The following is an 18,274-nucleotide window of genomic DNA, read 5'->3' as shown; positions in this document are numbered from 1 at the left end:
CGTTCGTACTTTTTGGTCGCGCCGCTAGATGGCGCAGCTTGTCCAAAAGGAAGCGCGAGGGAATAGCCCGGCTGCAGTGCACACGGCCCATACGCGCTGGCACCCCACCGGTGCAATCTCGGAGGCCACGCAAAGGACTTGGCGCTGTTTTCGCGACGGCGCCGCTACATGCCGCAGCGTGTCCACAAGGAAGCGCAAGAAAGGAGCCCAGTTGCAGTGCACGCCTCATACGTGGCGAGTGCGGCTATTTGATAACTCGGATAGTCATCGCAGATGAGTTCTGCCCGAATCTTCATTGTTACGTTACTTGCTGATGCTATACAGCTATGCTGCATTTTTTGTACACCCTGTTATATTCATTTCGAAGACTTTTTTTTCTACACTATTGTAAACGCCCGCATCTCGCCCCTGCAGGTAACGAAATACAAATACATAAACGCAAATAAACTGATAATTCAATTACTACAGAGCCCTCTATATTAACATAGATGGTACTGTGTTATATACGTGCTTTTTCATGAATCAAGACCTTCAGAGGCTGCGCGAGCACACATGTGCAGTGTTATGGAACAAAACAAAGACAAAGAAAAGAAAAATAAGTGGCGACCGCATACGAAAGGAGGAGGAGGAACGGGGTTCCGCGAGCGAAGGAGCGAGTAAGGTCAGAGGCTACGAGGTCTCCACAGTCATCACAGCCCATCCCACATACTACACATTGCTTGTGTGCAGGACGTGGCGAGCCCTTTGAAGCTGCAGGGCTGTATTCACTGGCCCTTTCACCTTTTCTTCATTTTTTTCTTCTGCTAGCTTAGTGCGGCAACTATTAGTGTGCACTCTTTCTGTCGACCGCATCCCTGGGGGCGTTCTGTGGGTTCTTCCTTCTGCCGTCGTCCGTTCTTACCAGCTGCAGCCATGTTCTTCTTTCCTGGTCGAGTGTGAGCCAAAATGGCATCGATGTCTCGCCGCTTGTGCAGCGTGAACTAGCTATTGCCGCTAGCCTATGTGGGCGCAATGGGTGCGCAAAGGTCATGTAGGACGAGTTCACGTCCACCCGCGCGAAACATGCGGTAAATCTGACGATTCTCATAATGTGGCCGCACCTGGGTCACGTGCTGCGTTGCATTCTTGAACAAATTTACACAATTTGTGTCTGATCTTGTCTCCCAACAACAATCGTCTATCTTGCACGCATTTTCTTTCTGTAACGCTGATGTCTCGGTAATTTCACCTCACGAACAGCATGCGCGGGTCAGCTTGACGCAGCGTTCTCGACAGGAAAGTAGCGAGCACAGAGCAAGTGCAGCTAGTGTACGGGAAGTTGATGGCGATTATCGTTGGGGGACGAGATAATCTCCAAAGGGTGTATAAAAGATTTGCCGGTGCAGTCGTGTATGTCTAGGTAGGTTTTACTGAGGGTCTTAGAGCGAGAGGCTGGAAGCAATACGCTTTAGGCAATCCCAGTTCAATTTTTCCGCAAGAAGAAAGCGTCTTGTTTGCAATGTGTGCACCGTGAGGCCCAAGTTCAAGCTATCTTATCCGCAGAATATTCAGTATTCAAGTGAATTTAATTGTCTAGGCGTGAAACTGGTGTTTGTGTGACAACGTGTACCACGCGGTGCTCGTCTGCTGTCCAACTAACACGTTCTTAACTTCGGCTTTTACATCTCCTTCATTTCCTTTACTGATATATTTTTTTTATGAATCCTGGTGTCAGTACCAAGTTCACGTTCAGTCCGCCGGTGTTTCACCTTGCAAACGCTTTTCTTGTAACGAAGACAGCTTTCCGTATTCTATAGCACGTGAACTAGGCGTCTACGCGGCCCCTGTTCTATTTCAGTAATTCAAGTCTTCCAAATTTTTTGCAAGCTTTTCTGTCAGGTCGACCTACGTATAGAACTGACTACGAAATCCTTCTTTCCGTGTGTCCACGCATGTAACGAGCGTGCAGAACACGTGTATCTTTCGAAAACCTTGTACGGCGCTTGCTACAAGTGACCGCCGCCTGCCACTCTGTCAGCTTCTTCTGACGGGCAGCCTAATCGAGCTGCGACGTGCCATCCGTACATGCACACTTCCTTCGCCCCTAGCAGCTGTTTGTGTCGCCGCGCATGCCCGTATCGCTTACAGCAGGACTAGTACGGCGCGTAGAAACCATTCCTGCGCCATGGATGGACTCTGGCCGCGGGGCGTCTGCATGTTGACGAGCAGCTGAACGTGAACGTAGGCGTACATGGAGGGGAAGAAAGTGAGACGTGAAAGTGTGTGCCGTTTGCGAAGGGGATTGCGGATTAGAAGCGTGTGCCGTTGTCTCTTGGTTCCTGGGGTCAGCAGTCTCGGGTGGCGCCTCTGTGCGCAGAGCGCCTATGGGGCGAACGTCGACAAATGACTCGTACTATCGCCGAGCTCTGTTTGCTGCCCGACAAGGCCCGGAATGCTTGCTGTCTCCGGCGAGAAAGAAAATGCAGCGCCCAAGCTGAGGCAGGCACGGGAGGTGGAAGGAGGATGATATGAAGAACGGGCCTAGTTTTTGAGCGTTTGTAAACTTGAGATAAACGGCAGTGCATACGTGAAAGCCTCTTCGACGAGCACTCTGCTGTCTGCGTTCCTGGTGGATATTCAGGGGAGCACTGCGGCGTTCTGCATGGTTGTTAGGGGGTGTTGGTAGCCGCTGTGAGCGGCGCCGGCTATCTCCTCGTCATGTCGGCACTCTCGAATGCCTTACGTGCACCTATGAGTGCTCTTTTTCGTCCTCGTGATGTGTCCGATTAAAAACACAGTAATTTAATCGTTAGTGAACAAAGAAACTGCCGGTTTTATTTCATGCTCAAACCATATTCACTTCTCTGTGCGCGCCTGTTTCAGAGCTATAGCACCATAAAGAGCGTCTAACGTAATGTTTCCTGTGCGATTTCTTCGCGACAATTATTACGAGCCGCCTTTCGCCATTTTACTGCCCCTCTTCTTACGGCATATTTGGCCTTCTCACGCTTTCTCGTGCATACTGTGTAATTCCACGACGCGAATGATACAGAGGAGAACGAGTAAAGGACAAAGGGCAGGGTTGCAAGGCGAGACGTTGGCAGTACTTTCAAACAACCAAAATATTATATATATATATATATATATATATATATATATATATATATATATATATATATATATATATATATATATATATATACATACATATATACACAGTGTTCGATATGTTCCGATCTGTGCTGAGGCGTCAGGGTTTTATGGCTTCAGCGGCGCAACCTACGTGCGATATCATCTATAGTGCGTGCCGCGGTTGTACGCCGTATCCGCGATCGTCCATGATCGACTAGCGCGTACGTTCATACGCTACACGCGCGCACGATCCTGTTTGCTTCCCGAGGCGTGAGGAAGGCATCACACGCAGACCATTCTCGAAAACGTGCGCGCGCGTATTCGCCACGAAGGCCGGGCGCGCGTGATTCTCAGCGGTCCTGCTTCGCCCCTCGGGAGCATAAGACCGGCGCAATGTTCTTCCATCGAACACTCCATTTCCGCGCAGTACGGCGCCGACGACGCGCGCGTGGCGTATCGTCCGCTCTCAGATCTGGCGTCTCCCATGCACACGGTAAAGACATCTAGCGCTCGATGCATCTCTCCTGTGCAGGCGGCGACCGTTAGGCGCGTCCATTTCGCCGTTCGTACTGGTTGCAGAACAAAGCGCATGTGTGTGGAGAAGTGATGACGTGGGATGGGCCTGGCGTGTGCCCCGGATCTTGTGATCGTATCGTAGTGTTCGAGGAGCCACAATGCCCCGCTGCTGTTGTCTTTGCACTCTGTGCGTACGTACGAATGCGGACGCGTGCAGGCATGGCGAAGAGTGTTTCCCTGCGTTTGTTTTTAAGCAGGCAGCATTCAGGCGGCGCCTCGAGTGCGGCGAGTAATATTCGTTGTCTTAGAGCTGCGCAAGACGTGAGTGGCACGTTGTTAGCAATGAAACATGAGCGACGCACAGGCCGCGAACAACAAAGGCCACGGTTGTGTTTAATTCCGTGCGCCACGCTGAGAAAAGGGGGGTAAGGGGGGGCGACTCTTTTGTCTTCGTGCATGTGGTAATTCCATGGCTACTTCGTGTGCTGAGCGCTTTGTTCGCAGTATACAAACAAGTGAAATTCTTTATAGCCGACCTTTTGCTTCATGCATGATGATTTCGGCATCCATCTTGACTGAGTCGGGCCCACATTGGCTACCCCGTTCTTACGCAGCGCCCGTGTACGCGTTCTTCGTTAGCCGCGGCGCACATTCGGGTCTTCTGCCTCGTCTTGTCTGGGGTAATAAAAGTAAACAAAAATGTCAACTTACTGCAGCTGTCAACACCCGAAGGCCGTGCAAAATGCTGTTAGTACTTGACAAATCTGCAGCATCAGTGCTTCTCAATATATGCCCTCAAGGGTCGTGTTGTAGTTCAAGGGCGTCTGCAGGGACTATTCCAAAGACGCGGCACTTACGAGTACCGTTTGCGGAAGGAGCAACCGAGGCGGTTGCCGATGCTATTGCACCTCAGGCGCTTCTGTTGAACTCATCCTTATAGAGTGCTCTGAATTTGACCAGTATCGAGAGACAATTCGGTGTCGACTTTGCATCTAAGATAGCATCCCTCATCAGCAAAGAAAAATGCTTAGAATCCTGGTCCTGTCTCTATAAATAGAAAGAGGTTGTGAAATACGTGCTTGATGTTGGGCTGTGACCTGATTAATTTATTGTGAATAGTTTTGAACAATGTGTGATATATTTTTACGCCATCCCAATTTAGCATTATTATCGCTTTCTAGTGGCAGATAAATTTTGTGTGATTTCGTGTGATGTTGTTCATCTAAACTTGCCACCATAACTTCTTGGCACTATAGTGACATTTTGTGCACTTTGCTGTGACCTGAACTATGTCAACGTAATCAAAGGCTGCTCGTGATTGTCAAAGGTCATGCTCACATGGCATATCTGTTTGCAACATTATGTGATTTTATTTGTCTATAGAGACAATTTCTTCCTTACCGAAGCAAATATGAAAGATTGTTTCGGTTGATTGCATTTGTGCCTACCTACATTTTTGTGTAGCGCTTGTTTTTGCCAGTCAAGGGTAAACGAAAGCTTGTGGCGAGTTGGTTGATATTTATTATGACGGCAACGCAAGGGCGAAAAAGAGGCGCAAAGAAAAGGAGGCACGAAGAACAAAGCCCCCTGAATTTTTGTTTTTAGCTACGGTTTTGGGATAGCGGGCTATCAACAGCAAATGTAATTTCCTTCTTGTCTCCCTCGCATTGTCTATCGCTGGAGCTGGAGGTCAGATTCAGTGTCGGATATTTTTTCGGTACAACATTACGTATTAAGCAGTTCGTAAAAACTGCGGACCGTGCCGCGAAGCTAGTGACCGTTGTTTCAGGCGGCGAGACTACGCGTTCGTCCTTTTATAACGAACTACATACAACAGCACTGTCGTAGAGAACGGCACCGAGGACGCTGGAAGCGCCCCCGCGTACCGGCGGCGCAAAGATGCCAAAAGGGAAGCAGCTGGCGGCCGTCGAACCCCGCGATTCCCACGTGCCGCCGCCGCGCGACCGCGCATCGCCGACGACGCATTAGCGGCGCGAATCGGTCGCGCGCGACGCTCGTATCTCACCCACTCCCGGGCGGCATCGACGAACGCTGCGGCGAGGCGTTTGTGTCGGAAAAAGGAGAGCGAGGAGAAGAATCCGGCGAATGCGTCTCCATCTGGGACCGGCCGCAGCCGCGCGCGTATATTCATCAGACCTCCCCTTCCACCTCGCGACTGCTCTTTCGTAAGTATCTGATGAGCGGCGCGGTCGCAGCGAGAGAGCCGGGCGCTAATTCCCCACTCATGGAGGCAAAACCTACAGTGCATGCAGGGGAAAAGGGCTGCGCTCTTCTTTCGTTTGTTCGATGGCGGTGGTGCACGCCGCGATTACAGTGAACTTCTCGCGCCGACACAGAGAAAAGGGACAAGACGTGTCGCTGCTGCGGTCCGCCGCGGTAGCGCCAACTTTCTTTCCTTTTCCCTCCCCGCGCTTCTCGCCGCCGGCAGAGGCCGTTCGCCCGCGCTGTCCCCATCGAAAAGCCGTCGGTGCAGAGCGCCCTCGGCGTCCGATGATTTCATCTATCGCCGCCGCTGTCCGACGGCAGATTTCCTAATGACCGCTATAAATTGGCGGCGGCGACGTGGCGCACTCGCATCGCCTCCCTCGATAGCTTTGCTTTTCTCTTGCACCGCGGCTTTTCCGTCGCACCGCGGTCAGTGCTTTCGCGTTGATCCCCGTTTTGCTTCTGCGTTCTGTCCTCCGGCGTCTGCTCGCCGCGCACGCTTGATGGTACGTGCGCTCGGCTCCCAGCGGCACTGCTCGCCTCGATGCGCCACACATTTCTTCCGAGATCCTCGCGCCCGATGTCTGCATTTGTATCAATTCGCGATGACAGACAAATGGAACTGCGCTTTCTTTCTCTACGGCGCTGTTGTACGTGTCGCCAGCCGGGTGGCCCTGTCTGGGTTTTCAGCTTGATGGGCGGATTAGAAAAGCATGAGCTATCTCTTGCAGTAGTTACCTTTCACAAGGTGCCGACGATTCAGGCTTGCTTGGTGATTGTGGCTATCCCGAAGTCGGCTTGCTTGTCCGCATACAGAAGGCAGGTTGGTAATACCGCGATTGTAGCGTGAATAATGCATAAAAAATGTAAGCCACAGAAACAGCAGAAAAGAAAAAGGGCGAAGTGACGTCGATGTCGGCTGTCATTCTCAAAGGCTTATTATGGTTTCTTTTGAAATTACAAACTGTGCATCATGAAAGCCGTTCCAAGTCATCCATTCGAGTGGCATTATGCTAAAGTTTTGATTTTTGTGGAGTCTGCTAGGATGAACTTTTCTTGTTCGCTCCGCAGTGTCTCAGTGGATATGTATAGCTGTCGTCACAACCGCAATGCTCTCGTCTGAGTCGACAAAGGGTTTCCTTTCACTTTGACCGCCGCCAACCTTTCCTCGATCTGGCTGGGAAAGAATGTGCGCATCGCAAATTTTACGTTCAGCGATGAAGCGGTTCGATTTGTGGCATCTTCCCAAGGAATCGCTCGTTCGTTGACTCTCCCAGGTATGCGCGACTGCGCCGTTCCGATCAGACAAGATTCGTGTGTGTAGGAGATTCCGCAAGGAGGCTGTCTACTTCTATCCTAACTCGGGGCTCCTAATGTATACCAAGCATGAACCAACTAGCCCAAGCAAGAGTTGTACTTAATGTATACAGATTGTGCGGCCCAACTCGCACCGCTGGATGCCAATTTTTACTAGTCTAGACATCACGTTAGGAGCGCTTACCGTGAGTGGTTGTTAGTGTTGAATGCTTGGGAGAGAGGGGGATGGCAATTTAGCTTATTGATTCATTCTTTCTGAATGGGGTATACAGCGCAAACAAAACAGAGGAAAGAAAACGAGAGAGATAGAGAGGCGGGGGGGTAGAGAGAGAGAGAGGCGCTGTGTGTTCCATTGTAGCATTCGTTATTGTTTCGCTCGTGCTTTACACCGCGTTCGATACAGGCTGGAGCACAGTGCACAGTGCAGTGTGCGTGTATATATATATATATATATATATATATATATATATATATATATATATATATATATATATATATATATATATATATATATATATATATATGTGTGTGTGTGTGTGTGTGTGTGTGTGTGTTTCAGACTTAACGCACTCACACTTTCTGCCACTTTGACAATCCTGACAATCCACTTTGACCACATGCTCTATAGACTATCAGCCCAATAACGACGGCGAGCCCTGCCACAAAAGCCTCTCTTGTTGCCCAACTTGGGAGTTGCTTATTCCTTGTGGCCCTCGTGTCGATTTCCTGGCCTGCGAAGGAACTCTGCACTCGAGGAATGTGCCACCGGAGAGCTAGGCTCGACGAGCGCCGTCTTCGCTCACATTCCGCAGCTTGTGCCCGAGCAGCGGTGCGGGGAGGTGACATTGTAGCGAGGCGGCACCCGCACGCCTGTCCACTGAGCCCCGGTGACAAATGGGCAGCGAGGATCCAAATTTGTCACCTCCGAGCCCACGGCGCTGCCTGTCGTGTGCCTCGTTGGGTTCTTCTTCGCGTGGGTCCTCTGGCGAGCGACGAATGTCGTAATGTAACTGCGGCTCTTGCGCGCTCGTCCCTTCGTTTTGCAAGAACTGCAGTTCTGCTCCGTCGAGGGCGGGCAGGTACACGCTTGCTTAACGAGATGTGCCGGGGTATCCTTAGGGCGAGGAAGACATCAATTGTCGCCATGCTGTCTCACCCTCTGCCTCACGCCGTCTCGTGTACGTCATTCGTCTGCATCGAAGGCGACGCTAGGAGGCACGCAGCCTGGCTGTAGCGTGTTCCACGTGGGCAAATGCCTGCGGGGCCGCCCGTTGCTTGTCGCCAAGACACTTCGATCCACGCACATGCAATGCGGTTTACTGTTGCGGCGCCGCGAGGAATACAGAAATGACGCAAGACAACAAACATGAAGAGGTTCTGCAGGTAATGACGAAACATCTAGAGCAGGAACCGTATTGACAACTTCGAGTTGATATCGCACGATGCAACTTTGATTGCCTTAATAAAGCATCTTCGGCGCCTCTTCTCGCACGTGGCTGTAATGATTTTCTTCATCCGCATGTTCAAACCAACGTGCTCTGAACAAAGCGCATTCGGACGACAAGCGACTTTGTCCAATAGTGCTAGTAAGCTTTCTTCTCACTGCTCTCAGCGCCTCTTCCTGGCAGAATATTGTTGCCAGCGCTTTCACCGGAGATTATAAGGGTTAGCGAAGTGGCTTATCACGTTTTGTTTTCATACCAAACGTTACGGTCTCGGAGAGAGCGTGCTTCCTCAAGGCGAGTTGGTGACCAGCTGTCGACCCCGCGAGATATGCCACCCTACTGTGGCAGGATGCACGTCATGGCTGGCGTTCTTAATCTGATCTGATTGCGATTTGCCCTCCGGCAAGTGAATCTTCAGCCGCATCATGTGCAAAGCCACGAACGCTGGACAGCACCGACTGGCAGCGATTTAAGAAATACGAGAGGTGTTGCTCAGCTTCCTGGCCTTCGCAAGGCAGGCAGGCGTCATCCGATGCGTCTAGGCCTCAGATAGGCTTAGTCGGCCAGATATACCCCTTTTCCTATCTCGCGTTTCCCAGTAGTTAGGACAAAGCGCCATCCTATTTGACGTTCAGGCGTCCGTTCATTGATTCTTGATCGGTGCAGCCGATGGCGTAGAATAGACATCGCTAGGCGTAACCGTGTAGTGACTACCCTATCTAATAACTTCACGCATGCCACATAACCAATAAATTCATATGAGCATTTGCTTTATATGTGATGTGATACCATATATAAAACATAAGTGTTCCTATGTGATTGTTGCATATGTGACATATGTCTCATATTTATTTGTTTATTTATTTATTGACAAGTCAATATCTGCAACATAGCTGTATTCACTTTCACCACTTTGTCTTGCAGATAAAAAAAAAAAGAAGAAGAAATAGCGAAGTGCCATATTAGGCCATCTCGCGCTCTAAGCAGGTGGCCGCGTATGACGGCGTTCTACACGTATACAAAGCGATGCCGCTTCGTGCGTCTACGCTTCTCGTCGGTCCTAATGGGCGGCGAGACGTCGCGATATTGGCGTCCGCCGCCGAGGGGATTCTCGTGAAAAGGACGGCCCGGCCCTGCGGGTCTTCATCGCGAGCGGGGCTTCCGTGCGGGATGAGCGCCGCTGTCCCCGCGCTGCTGCTGGCCGCGGCTGCTGCGGCTGCGACCAAGTGGCTGCCCACGACTCTGTAGCCGGCTGGCCTCTCGCTACTGCTTGGGAAGCCCCTCGCGCAATATTGTATACGTGCCATGGCTGGCATGTGTATGCATATATACAGTATAGCGGTGGGCTTGGGCCTTCTGCTCATTAGGGTTTGTGATTGCGTTTTTGTTTCTTTCGGCCAATGCCGATTTTCTTTCTTTCTTTCTTTCTTTCTTTCTTTCTTTCTTTCTTTCTTTCTTTCTTCCTTTATTTCTTTTTTTTTAACGCATATAAAAGTGCGGATGGTCTGGTCGGTTCCTATAATAGCAAAAAGTACCTGTATAGAATACGAAGAGAGCGAGACAGAGGGAAGGCTTAATGAGAGGAATAGCAGGGAAGTTGGCGCCAATGGAGCATGCCTCTCTCGCCCCTGCTATGCTATATGTATACGAGTGTAAACAATATGAAGCCAAGGAAAGATCAGGGAAAATTGTTTTTGAACTGTGCAATATAATTATACATCGATATTTTATAAACTTTATATTTTTTTAAAGAATAGGGAAGTGATAGTGGAAGAAAATACAACTTCTTGTCGCTGCTGGAAAACCCGCCGTGGTTGCTCAGTGGCTATGGTGTTGGGCTTCTGAGCACGAGGTCGGGGGACCGAATCCCGGCCGTGGCGGCCGCATTTCGATGGGGGCGAAATGAGAAAACAACCGTGCACTTAGATTTAGGTACACGTTAAAGAACCCCAGGTGGTCGAAATTTCCGGGGTCATCCACTACGGCGTGGCGTGCCTCATAATCAGAAAGTGGTTTTGGCACGTAAAACCCCATAATTTTTTGTCGCTGGTGAAAGTCGAGCCCATAACCTCCACATGATCTGTGCAGTGCACAGCCAATTCAACTACAGAGATGACGCTTCTCCATTCATCGTCGTGCTTGGGTGAAGTTGAGAACTAGCCCAAGTGCTAGATGGGACACTTTTTGGGAAACTCGATTTTGATGCTAGCGTATTTCGTGGCACATTTTAAGGACGAGTATTTCATAAGTGGTGATAGCCCTAGTATTTTGGCTAAGCAGACATGACTTTACCACTTGGCTTCAATTTCGCAATTGCAGCATACGCCCTAATGTCACTTTTCTTTTATTTAGAAGTACCTTACAGACATAGTAGACATATCAAAGTAACCTTATTAAATGAATTCTAGTGAATTAGCACTTTTCAGGTAATTATACAAGGTATCGTTAATTTTTCTTGAGGCTAGCGTTCGTCTGTATGCACGTAGCCTAGCTTGAAAACGACAAATCTTTAGATATAGCAACTTTGTTTAACTAGCCCACGTTAGAAGAAAAAAAAAATGCACCATGTAAATTAACTTTCTTTTAAAATGTTTTTGATATCCCAAAAAACGTTTGTTTGTTCTCAGTGGCCGCTTTGAGGTTGACAAAGTAGATTCTTTGATAGCCCATTTTCCTATGCATTTGTCGTTCAATAAACTGCTTTGCTTGTTTTCGGATCAATGCGAAATCTTACCACCGTTTTCAAACAATGCATATCTCGCACACACTGTTGCGTGCATCACATTTTGAAGGAAGGATCATATATGTCTCACTTCCAACATGCGCCTTCCGTGCTACATGTCCACGACAGCGTTGTTCAGGAGGAGGAAGAGGAGATTTTAATGGAGAGAAAGGAGGAGAGGCCAGTCTCGAGATCTGGCTTGCTACTCTTCCTTTCTTTATTCAACACTGCTGGCCGCCTTTTGCTCACTGGGGTAAAGGGAAGTGGGAGATACAGAGAAATGGAGAATATGTTATCGTACAATGAGCGTCTATGTACAGCATGTTGTCCTATACGCGAATAAGCACTATAGACGCACTACGCGGAATGCTATGTACAGTGGCTGGTAGCCTACTGCAATGAATTTCGTGAACTAAAACGCTTTTGTGCATCTCTTCTGTACTTAATACTATGAAGCATGATCACTTTTGGGCATACTTGTGGAGCTAATTAATGCTCAGTAATGATGCGTGAGAGTCGTTCAGGATAAACCGGTTGAGTGGGTGCCGTTGTGAGCTTATATACATTTGTTTGCTCGTTTAAGCCGGCCTAACTTTCATGCGTATACTGTTTGACTAAGCGATAAGGAGCAGTCGATATCACCACCGATGATGCCAAACTCTCCTTGACAACAACAACAACAAAATAATAATAATAATAATAATAATAATAATAATAATAATAATAATAATAATAATAGTTCATTGATCCAAGTGAGCTGCCATATTTGACAGTGTACTGGTAACATATACCGGATGTCTCAGCAAACACTTTCAAATTTTTTTAAAGATTGCCTGTGGTAGATCGCACAATTCTAGTTCATGAGCTGGTCTACTCGAAGAGGCGGACATTACTTGCAAAAAAATTGGAATGCATGATCGACTAATCAACAAAAATTCGCTAATGGAGTTTTTAACTAATTGCCTTATGGCATACATTGCAATTTAAAAATTCTAGCCGTGGAGCTCGCAAGGCGGATCCACATGAAACGAATTCCCAGGACGGCACCAGTTTCGAGATGTTTATTCCCGAACTTTGCGGAGAAATGCAATGATGTTCCAGTTACTTTCTTAAAACTTCGTTTTATGCATTCAAACACAAAAGTAACTGGAACGCCAATGCATTTCTCCGCAAAGTTCGGGAATTGCGAACTAAGTAATACTTATTAGTTAAAGCTTAATTAGTGAATTTTTGTTAATTACCCGATTATGCATTTCAATTTTTGTACAAGTAGTGTCCGCCTCTTCGAGTTCTTGAACCAGCCCATGAACTAGAATTGTGCTATCTACCACAGGCAATCTGAAAAAAAATTTTTTTTTAATCTGAAAGCGTTTGTTGAAACACCCTGTATCTTACTGTGTTCTCGCGCACTGGCATAAAGTGACGCAGTGATATTGTGGCCCATTGGAGCAGGCGTTCTGTTCTGTGTGTCTCACAATGGCGGCCTCGTTCAGCAATGTTTCGAGGGTGGCAACGTCGGCTTGTCGTTGCGTCATTGCCGTGTCCTTTTCGTCGCCTCCGCTAAAAGATGCGCCACCGCCAATCTTCGCTCTGGCTGCAACCCCTCAACGGGGACGGCCTCCGGCCCAGTGCGTGCGAGTTCCGGAGGACGTAGCGCCCCGAGCCGCTTTGCCTCCCGTGTCGCCCGACGTCCTTGTTTTTCGAAGCTCGCCGCGTGAACGGCCGCGCGAGCGCTGATGCACGTGGCAGGGGGAATTAAAAAAAACAGGCCAGCTTGGAAGCCGCGTGTTTGTTCCTTTGGCGCCTGACGGCGTCATTTTACGATCGCCGTTAGCTGGCAGCCGAGCACGGCGCGCGTTTTTATAGTGCAGGCCACGTGACTTTTCCACGTCGGGTGGGCGTGGTGCGGACCGTATAACTCCTTGCGCGCGCGGCCGAGCTTGCCGACTGTGGGGGGTATTTCAAATGCGGCAAGGACGAGTCGTCCAGAAAGAAAAGGCGAGCGAGAAATAGAGAAACCAGCAAAGAGAGATAAAAGGGGCGAAATGGCTCGGTTGACGGGATTACCGCGGGAGAAGGCCGTGTAATAGGTTTATTCGGCAAACGGGCCCATCACACGCGGTGCCTTCGTATGTCTTTCGCGGCGAGGTGAAAGGTCTGTCCGATATATATAAAAGTACGGCACGCGTCAATGTATTTCGAGCATTTTAATTGCTCGTCTCTGCTGTTGTTGCAGCGCTTGCCAACCCAGCTGTTTGGGGCTTCGTTAGCACCGAAGAACGCGCTCTCGCGTAGGACAGATGTACGCCTCTTACGCCATAACACAATCGTGTATTCCTATTGCTTTTTAAAGTAATATGTTAAGCGAACAGTCTCAATCGGAGGGAACAGGGCTGTACGGCTTCAAATTGCAGCTGTCTGATCTGCAAGACCGCTAACGGCGTCCTAACATCCAGTTTATTGCTCTTTTTTTATCCTGGCCATCTTCGCGTTATGTTGGACAAGCTCGAAACTGGTGCGGTCTGAAGCTTGATACCAGGTGGATATACATGTATCTATATATACGCACCGTGGTTGCTTAGTGGCTATGTTGTTGGGCTGCTAAGCACGAGGTCGCGGGATCGAATCCCGGCCACGACGGCCCCATTTCGATGGGGGCGAAATGCGAGAACACCCTGTGCTTAGATTTAGGTGCACGTTAAAGAACCTCAGGTGGTACAAATTTCCTGAGCCACAACTACGCCGTGCCTCATAATCAGATTGTGGATTTGGCACGTAAAACCCCATACTTCTTTAGGTGGATATATGCCTCAAGCAAGCATATACCGGCTGCTATACCGGAAATATTAGTCAGCAAATTTTGCTAAGTGTTTAGCTAATCCGTGATTATCAGTGGTGTATAGGCACGTCCGCCGCTCGTAATACACGTTACTGAAAAAGAAAATATCTAGAAGGCGTTATCTGCACAGCACTGTCTTAACGTTTTCTCGGCTATTTTCGCTTGGAACAAGAAGCGTGAGACTCACCGTTTCCGCCAGTATTCGTACACACGAAACTGAGCAAAGTCGCACAGTTATTCAGAGTTCTTTGATGCAGTCAAAATGAAAGCACATCTACATTACGGAGGCTGAGCGTTGCCCAGGTGACGTTGGGTTACCTGCTAAGATGGCGGCATAAAAGCGCTTTTCTGCTGACTGACCTCCCGCTGTCGCCTCGCTAAGAAATGCGCATGAGCCTGGGAAGAACGTCCTGCCCAGCAACGGTCATCTGAGAGCTCCAGCATCAATGCACTTTGCGCGTAGGATTTTACACCGAAGAATAAGCGTGCATCTTGGCGGTCATAAAGCACGCCATTATGCGAGAAGTTTGGCTTCGGCATTATTCTCTCTTTATTCATACGCGGGCACCGCTGCGTACACCGCCTTCACTCCGTGTGCCGCAGCGCGTGATCGACCGCCGCGGCGACCTATACCTGCCGGACGGCTCGTCTTGTGTGGGCCGCTGCTAGTCTTTTCGAGGCGCCTTCATCGGCGCGTTCGCTCTGGTGCGCTGCGTGTCGCTTTTCTGGCTGCATCATCCCCCGCCCCCATATTCGACGGCACAGGTTATATCGAGCGCTGCTTATTTTGTCCTTATAGCTGTCCGATTTTTGAAACTCTGTGTGGCGGTGCCTTCTTGGCTGCTGGACCCTTCATTACGTCGCCGAATGCATTCAGTCGAACTCGCATTTCACGTTCCCAATGAGACCTTCTTTCTTATTTTTTTTTCTTCTTCTTGCTGTTGCGACGTGTAGCAGCCTGCAACCACACTATGATGATTCTTTTGATGGTCGGACACCGATTCTCTCTCCTCTGATGTCCACCAGCTTCTTGCCGTTCTTCACTTCTCTTTCATCTCCTTCTTCTCAAAACGAAGTAGCAGAAAAGAAGAAAGCCAGTAAAAAAAGGCGGGACGGGGCCCCGCGACACTGTGATCCCTCTCTCAGGATAGCCCCCCGCCGTTATAATATCGGCCGTGCGTTCCTTGATTATGATGACGAGCGCTGTCGCAAGCGCCCGGGACACGTCTTCTGCCTCTGCTGGCATGCCCCCTTTCACTTCTCTCCCCTTGCATCCTCGCCCCTGCTCCAGGCATCGTCCATCGCGACATCGTGGCTTCCGTTGGGCGGTGTGATGACCGACAACTCGTACCGGCTCCCTTTTGTGCATTTCTTGAGCGCTTCTGCACCTTCTTTGATCTTCGTCCATCTCTTCCCACCGATTCCTTTTGCCACGCAAGCGGGCCTCGCCACGTGATCGCGCGCTTTCAGTGTCGGCTACCGCGATCGGCCGCGCCTCCGTGCCGCACGCGAGCCATCGGCATCCTTCCGCGGAGACAACTCTGACGGCGCCTCTCGCGTTCGCTGCGGGCTCTTGCTTGCATTACACGTATACCTGCCCCTCGCGGCGCGAAGGGAGCATGTCGCCTTCGTCCAAACTCACTTGCTATGAATAAAGTTTTTCTGTCTGTCTGTCTGTCGTCGTCGTGCGCCTATACTGCCCGCGACTGTCTCTCTTGCAGGTGGCGTTTTGCGTCGCGATGAGGAGAGCTCCGTGCGTGAGGCACCGCAACCCCCCTCCCCCCATCTCTTTCCTTTCTTACTCCTGATCCAGAGTATCCTCGCAGCCGCGCTTCTGGTTCTTCTGCTCCTGGTGCGGGCTTAAGTTATGGAAAAATCACACATGCTGGATTTTGATCCCTGCGGCGCGGCTCGACGCCGCTCGTTCGATAGCCGTCCGTACGTGTACCGTCACCTTTTCCTTTTTTTTCTTTTCTTTTTAGTCGCTGCTCGCATTCGTCGTCTCCCTGTCCCGGACATATTTCCATTCCTGACCCCGCGGGGCATCGCCGTTTTGTCCGAAAGATTGAAAAGGCCTCTCTTCTGCGGAGACGTGGACAAGTTATTCGTGACGGGCCTTTGGCCACGCAGTCCTTCTCGTGTGTGCGCGCCGCTCCTGCAGCTATACATGCGATATCCTCCCTTTCTCTCATACGCCTTTCACGGTAGCCACATTGCTTCTGTGTCGTCGTCATCCGCTACGCTCGGCTTGATTGCGGCCTGCCAGACGCCCACTTTTGAGCCGAATCGAGATTTTTCTTGACTCCGCCAGTAGAAAAGAAGCCTTTCTCTGGCTTCTTTTCTACCTAAAGCAGCTGGAGCTAAAACCGGTGGTGGCTTTCCTGGTGATGCAGTCTTCACTATGCTCGGTTTCGTTTTTTCTGCTACTTGGGCACTGTAACCGTAGTGCACAAATAGCATTTGTGTTTATTCTTGCTTTTGATCGCCGATTTGCCATTGCAGAAACTGACCTGACCGGCCTCTGATGACCTTGACGTATGTCAACGGCTTGCTCTTATAGTAGCAGTATTCCGTAATGGTGCGCATATGTATAGTATACTTACCCATTTCTCGATTGAAAAGGGTAGTGCTTATCTGTAATGCGCTTCGGGTGGCGAGTCACATTGGTACCGAAGTCGAGGAAACTTGGGTGTGACTCTGCCACTGCATTCAAATCACAAAAATAACGCTACATGGGCTGGCCACATGTCTATGCCGCTCGTCACCATGTTGTCACGGTGCGTTCTAAATTCCAGCGGGCACTGGGTTGAATCCGATCCTCCTTCTAATTTACATTAACGATTTTTCCGCTAATGTTTTCTCAAGGATAGGTAGCTTGAGCAACAGATTTCGTCCTTTCTTTTTATTCCTCGCCTTTCGTTTGAAGCTTTTCGAGTCAAATCGCGAAATGTGCGCGCTTACTGCGCACGAACCGCTTTTTCTTGCGCATTCTGCAGGTTTACGCTTCCCGTTGCAGGGCGTTGTATAGTCGCTTTATCGAATTTTCGAACCACAGGCACTTCTTCGTAAAGCTCGATGGTCCGGAGAGTTCCGCGAGGGAACCGCGGAAGTTCTCATGCACGCGGCGCTGTAGCTTTTCTGGAATGTCTCACGCGGTCGCGGGACGCCTGGCATCAACTCCTGCCTACGTGTTCCCGTTCTTCCCACGGCGAGCCGACATCGCTGCACCCCGTTCCGCTTTGGCGGTGACCGTGTGATGGCACCGGCTCGGCGCTGCTACCAGTGTGCAGGCGATGGCCGTTTAAGCCGCACTACCTTGGGCCATTTCTGTGCAGCGAGAGCAAAGACACTCGCAGCCGTTGTTCATGCATTCAAAAGCGCTATAGGCATCTGAATGTATAGTAACAGTGCTATGCTGCGCTCAACCATTAGCTGGATGGTCTTTACAGGGCTGTGTACGAGACGGTAAAGTCAGCGCGTGGTTAAGTTGCAAAAGAAATAACGACACGAGACACTGTTTGCCAGCCGAACGACGCCTTTGGTTTGCTCAGCACAGTATTAAAATGGTAGCGCAGAGCGAAACAAGTGTTTATCCGTGTTCTCACTGCTTGCGCTGTTCAGTATTCAGTGTATACGTCAACGCGTACTCGCCGCGTGTTATGCGTTGCAACTCTTGCCACTAGCCGCGTCATCGCTTGCATGTATACATGGCAGGCGCGACAAGCGCAATCAAGGTGTCACCTCCTGTCACAAGCGGCGTCACTAGATACTTTTGTACTGACTGCGAGGCAAAGCTCGCGGTTGAGGGTAGTGTACACAGTGACTCCGCATGTGCTGGGCTATCTTGAAATATAAAGTAGAATAAGCGGGAACCCCAGTGTAAGATTAAGCGTGACACGCGCTTTGTTGAGCTACCTGCATTGGAGACTGGGGACAGGGAGAGCACTAAAGAATGTTAGGAAAGAGACAGGACGCCAACGTTGGGTGTACCTTTGCGGGAGCAAGGAACACTACGCAGTACGGTCAAAGGCTCTGATGACATCGCGAAAATTCCTTCGCGGTTTGATGATGCACCTTGCTGGTGCTACTGGTATTGAA

At 49.8% G+C, this 18,274-nt stretch overlaps 1 protein-coding gene across 2 annotated transcripts in view; it reads left to right on the top strand.

Moving 5' to 3' along the window:
• The window catches only part of LOC126542823 (protein dead ringer homolog), a 255,944-nt gene that overhangs the window by 202,381 nt on the left and 35,289 nt on the right, over nucleotides 1-18,274 (top strand). The window lies entirely within an intron of this gene.

The sequence above is a fragment of the Dermacentor andersoni genome, chromosome 2 (genome assembly GCF_023375885.2).
Source record: "Dermacentor andersoni chromosome 2, qqDerAnde1_hic_scaffold, whole genome shotgun sequence".
In the NCBI taxonomy this organism is placed as follows: domain Eukaryota; kingdom Metazoa; phylum Arthropoda; class Arachnida; order Ixodida; family Ixodidae; genus Dermacentor; species Dermacentor andersoni.
This window is presented reverse-complemented; position numbering and strand designations above follow the sequence as displayed.